The 6,144-nt window shown below is 37.6% G+C and overlaps 1 pseudogene; it reads left to right on the top strand.

Annotated features, from left to right (window-relative positions):
* Positions 1 to 382: 382 nt before the first annotated feature.
* LOC147896323 (putative pentatricopeptide repeat-containing protein At5g52630 pseudogene) lies at positions 383 to 805 on the top strand (annotated as a pseudogene).
* Positions 806 to 6,144: the final 5,339 nt, after the last annotated feature.

The raw sequence follows: 6,144 nt of genomic DNA on the forward strand, positions 1-6,144 counted from the left end.
TTTGTGTGCTGTGAAGAAAGCTGAACTTGAGTCTCCTATCTATCTCCCTAATTCTTTACACCTCCACTGTTCTGTGTTGGTAGCCCACATGGGCAGATCTTCCTCACATCCTCTCTAGATCTTCCCAACCTCCCCGTGTGGATCATGTTTATAGTGCTGCTACAAATAGCCCATGTGACTGCCCATGTGTCAACCCTTTAACTATTCACATGGCACTCCTTGAGTTGGGCCAGATCCATGATCATTGCCCATGTGACATGCATACCTCATGCCCACAGGGATGTCTCTCATGTCTCCCAATACCATGCAAGGCTTGTAGTAGCCTACAGCCCTAGAAGAGGGGTACCAGGTTGATGAGATAATCCAAAATACAGTGTGCCTAATGAAAGGTAGAGCTATACATTCTAAAGTAGTAAAGAGTGACTTTCAGTATGATGTACTTGTGGGGACTGCCTTGGTGGATATGTACACAAAATGTGGCAGTGTGGAGGATGCTCGCCGAGTCTTTGATGAATTGCCTCGCTGTAATCTGATTACATGGGCTACCATGATTTTGGGGTATTTTGAGAAAAAAGAAAGCGAGGAAGCTTTTAGGCTTTATGCACAGATGCAAGAGCAAGGTCTGTCACCAGATAGTGTGATTTATGTGGCCATCCTGAAAGCATGTGGCAACACAACATCTTTGGAGACTGGAAAGGAACTCCATTCTCAAATTTGCAGGGCTGGCTTTGAGACTATTGCCAACATGGCAACTAGCCTCATCGACATGTATGCTAAAAGTGGGAGCATGGTTGATGCCGAGTAGTTTTTTGATGCATTGTCCACGAGGGATGTTGTACAATGGAATGCATTGCTTGCAGGATATGCCTGCCAGGGGGAGAGTGAACTTGTGTTCAATTTGTTTAAGAGGATGAGACAGAAATGCATACAACCTGACTAGGTCACTTTTCTTATTCTTCTCACTGTATGCAGTCATGTCGGTTTAGTGGATAAGGGCCAAGAGTAGTTTGAGGCTATGAGCAAACCGTTTAGCATTATGCCAACTAGTGAGTACTATATGTGCATGGTTGACCTCCTCAGCCTTTACTTCAGGAGCAGTCCATTGTCCTTGAAAGCGATCGAACTGGTTTGTACATCTGTATTCTAAGCTCAAAAAGCACGAGTATCATGACAAAAATGAAGCTCCGTACAATTATGTCAATTTTGTGTCAATACTGTAAGAGCCTGAATGCATATCTATTAGGCGAGCAGTTAATCGCTATCTCTGTCTCTCAAGAATTGTATTTTCTGGTGGCTTCCTCACAGGAGAATATAAGGAATGATAAAGATCTGCATGGCCTGTTGCAAATCCTGTTTTGACTTGCGCCTCCGTGTCAAGCCACCCAAGCACTTTCATTGCTGATCCCTTTCTGTACATCCAGGTTAGTTACAGCACACCTTTGAACTCCAGTGATGCTCTTTTGCTTTTCGTGATCTTTGAATTATGCCTCAGCCCACTTCATCGAGAATTGATAGTCCCGGATCACTTGAAGTAGGCCTTTTAGCTTTGGCTTGCCAGTTAAATATGCAATAAACCTGACAAGAATTGATGGAGCACAAGCTGATGATTGTTATTATGTCTTGGATCTCTGAAAGCCTGAGGGGCCTCATCACAAGTAATAGGTATCCCTTGAAGTGAACGACTACATGAATCAGTAGAAAAACTCAAGTTTATAAATGCCATTTCTGGGATGAGGATATGATGGCCAAGAGTCAAGAGTAGAGATGGGCAGTTCCAAGCATGCATAGTCCTAGGATCTTTGGCAAAGTTGTTAGGAGTCTTAATGCATGTTGAGTAATATCGGGCTAGAGGATTCTTACTGCATGGATATATTTTGTGTGATATACAAGGTGGTCGTTGCTTGTTACATTACTATTGCATTGTGTGATGGGTCAGTGTTTGAAATAGGCCATTAAAACTCAATTCTATCTGATGAGGGATGCAACTCTATGTTAGGGGAGTTAGGACCACTTTAGAACTCTTCAGAAGAGGCAAGGGTAGGGATGGGCAGTTCCAAGCGTGCACACTCCTGCCCTTTTCCATTGCATACCAACCCAAGCCACATTTGCCCTTGTACTAGCACTTGTGCAGCCTTAGATCTAATACTATGTTTTTGTGCAGCCATTGAAGCTGATCCATACCATAGGTATGTCCAATCCTAGCTGCGGTCTAGCAACTCCATGCTGTTGTCTCCTTCGAACCTACCACATCAACACATTGAATCCATATGGTTCTTTTTAGTCTCCTCTCCTAGGTTGTAATAGTTCTGAGCCATCTATAGGAGTTGGCACGTGTTGGTTTACTAATTAAACATCATCACAAGAAGGTGCCTATGATATGGATGCCTATATCGAAATAGAGCAAAAAATTCAAGGTTGCACAAGTGTAGGCAAAAATCATTGAGCCAGAAAATATTACGTTTGACTCATATGCCAGTATGGAAACTCTAGAACAAGGTTAAGAGATTCATTCAACTATGACTAGCAACAAATAGGAGTCACATGGATGTGTCCAGGCAACCTCAAAGTTTTTTGTACTACAAAATTGATCCATTGAATTTTTAAAAATGCAAAATACTATGTACAAAATACAAAATCATACATTTCTAAAAACAAAGTACCATGTGCAAAATGCAAAGTGCTATGTTCTATATCCCAAACTCAAATTGCTACATTCTATATGCAAAATGTAAAATGCTATGTGCAAAATGCAAAATCATATGAACCCAAGGAAGGGCACGTTCCTTGGTCTTATAATTTCTGGAGAGGAAATGTGCCGACTCTCCCCCCACACGAATGTGTGGTTAAGTTTATTTGTTTATGTGTTGGATACAAAGTGCTATTTGCTAAACACAAAGATGCTAGTTGATCAATGCTAAGTGCTGATTCTAAATGCAAAATGATATGTACGAAATTTAGAGTGCTATTTCTCAAATTCAAATTGCTACCAAATATATATAAAGTGATAAATGAAAGCTGCTATATCCCAAATTCAAATAGCTACAAATGTTTGGCTTAAGTTCCCCGTCCTTTGAGTTAGAATTACTATCACTTTCTTGGCTGAAGAGATTCGGTGATAGAACGTTTACCTTTTGGCTAGCTCACCTTCCTCCACTAGCACTAGTCCTCCATCGATTTCAGTCTGCACAGTGGGGGAGCTCCAATCCGTGCATTGAGTGCTCTTGATCTCTTCAAGCTGATGTAGCTTCGAGTAGTCAAGTAGCTCTTGTGTGCCAAGTTGCTCCTAAAGGTACTTGCGCTTGAAAACCTTGTAGAGGCAGCTTGATGATTCAGTGTTTTCAATTGGCATTAGCTTGACGTTCTTCTAGCTCATCCTTGTTTGTTCGATGGCCATGCTATTGATGCTTGCAATTTGAGTTGCTACACATGGGTGATTGCCAACAACCTCAAAGTTTTTTGTACTACAGAATTGATCCATTAAATTTTCAAAAATGCAAAATACTATGTATTAAATACAAAATCATACATTTCTAAAACAAAGTACGATGTGCAAAATGCAAAGTGCTATGCATGTTTTGTATTTCAAACTCAAATTGCTACATACCATATGCAAAATGCTATGTGCAAAATGCAAAATCATATGAACCCAAGGAAGGGCACATTCCTTGGTCTTATAATTTTTGGAGAGGAAATGTGCTGACTCTCCCCCCACATGAATGTGTGGTTAAGTTTATTTGTTTATGTGTTGGATACAAAGTGCTATTTGCTAAACACAAAAATGCTAGTTGATCAATGCTAAGTGCTAATTCTAAATGCAAAATGATATGTACGAAATTTAGAGTGCTATTTCTCAAATTCAAATTGCAACCAAATATATACAAAGTGATAAATGAAAATTGCTATATCCCAAATTCAAATAGCTACAAATATATGCAAAAAAATATATGCTAGACACAAACTCCTATGTGCAAAAAGAAAGATCTATTTACCATGTTCTATATTCGAAATGCTATATGCTACATTCAAATTCCCATATGCTATATTCAAATTGGTATCAACATAAACTAGAGACATTATAAATTTTGAGTGAACATAATAAAGTGTTAACAACCTTGATATTTTGTTTGCAGATTATTCGAATTGGTGAATTTCAAGTAATTTTTAATGCTCTCATCCACAACGGGAAAATAAAGTAGGTGCTTCTACTTCAACATATAATTTACTTTACAAATATGAAAAGGTCTCTTATTGAAAGGAGAGAATGTGCTTCCTACATTAGCATAGAAAACAAGAAAAGACGCTTACAACCAAGTTTCTCCTCATGGTTATTCATCGATAATTTTCTAAAACAATGGAACCAAATCACTTCTCAATATATTTCAAAGATGCAATATTGTGTATATTATGGTAGAATAGAATTTAACACGGGTTCTTTTACAAAGTTAAAATCAGTAATATCAGTACTAGAATCAAGTATAACACCATATGACTTATCCAATACATTCATAAGTTTTAATGTAGAAAATGGCCTAGGACATAGATAAAAAATGGCTTGTAAAGCATGCATAGATAGTCCATTCAGAAAGTTGTACTCAGTTCCCTATGATCCAGACTATTTACAAAATGTATTAGGTGTGGACATATTTCAAATGCAAATGCTTTCTATAATCGATATATCCCTAAACATTTCTAAAGGTATTACATCTTTAGCAACATGTATACTACAAAGGAGATCGATTTTGGATAATCCACTAATACGTTGGAATCGCCAACAAAGATTTTCTAGTAACTCAACAAACTTACTATCAACAACAAAACACATTCTAGCGTTTAACTCTAGAACAAACCCCATATTTAAAAAATACTTAACAATGTATGAACGACTGCATCCAAAACTAGGAGTAAGTGTTCTTTCTTCAGAAGTTATTTCTGATGTTCTTGAAAGACATTGTGCTGACTCACCATTCGATCTTATAAAAATTGCACATGAGGGCAACTACTTATCATTACTAGAACAAATCAACATGCTACCTACAACTCATCAATTAAAAAAAAATACATCACATGAAGTCGGGACAATTGTACTTCGTGATTCAACAAGAATTATTGAGCATCAGCTCATAACATCTATGGAAGGTCTATCACAATGTGACCAATTAACAATAGAGTATGCATTATTCCCATTCCTCTATCCTTTCGGATATGGTGCTCATGACGGCAAGATGTTCTTCAATGTATATTTAAAAATGAGAATATCAACATTGTTCTCCGTGTTCACTCTTTACAAACCATACTTGTTATTGATGTACCAAATACGCCAGTCTATTTTAATAGCAAACTCTACTCAAACTACAGTATTACAAAGAGATATTGACCAACAAAGACAACAAGATCCAAGAATATCTGAACAAGAGATAATTAGACGTATTCTTATGTTCTAGATACCAAATTCTATTCTTGGATTTCCTTCATGGCACCGTAGAAATGTAAAAGATCTAATGACAATGGTTGACACATGAGGCCTTCCCAATATATTCCTTACACTTACTGCAGATGAGGTATCAACCACAAGATGGTGTGAAATCGATCAAATAGAAACCATTGCTAAACAATTCAATAAAAACTTCACATGGAGAGATTGTCTAGTTGAATGCGCAGTGCTCTTCCATATTAGATTGCAACATTTCTTAGCAAGATATATTCTGTGCGATAAAGGACTACTAGGTAGAGTCAACCATCACATCATAAGATATGAGGTACAAAATAGAGGATCTATGCATGCGCACATGATGTTATGGATAGATGCACAAGACATAGGTATTGTATCAAACCAGATAGATGCACATATCCCTTACATGAATGATTTCAATAACTGGCCAGAGAATTTAATTCAAAGCAAGCTTAACTATATGGTAAAGAGAAAACAAATCCACACATGTAGGCCAACATGCAATCTATTTGACTCAACCACAAACCACAAATGCAAATACAGATTTCCATATCCAATACATTTAGATAAACAACCTACTATAGATCCTCTCACACAAAGATGGATCTACTTCCGTCCATCACTAGAACATCGTAATGTTGTTCCATACCATGTAGGAATATTACTCTTGTGGCAAGCACATATGAATATTCAGA

Source organism: Dipteris shenzhenensis, chromosome 12 (genome assembly GCF_047967505.1).
Source record: "Dipteris shenzhenensis isolate YYH24624 ecotype China chromosome 12, Dip_SZ_1.0, whole genome shotgun sequence".
Classification (NCBI taxonomy): domain Eukaryota; kingdom Viridiplantae; phylum Streptophyta; class Polypodiopsida; order Gleicheniales; family Dipteridaceae; genus Dipteris; species Dipteris shenzhenensis.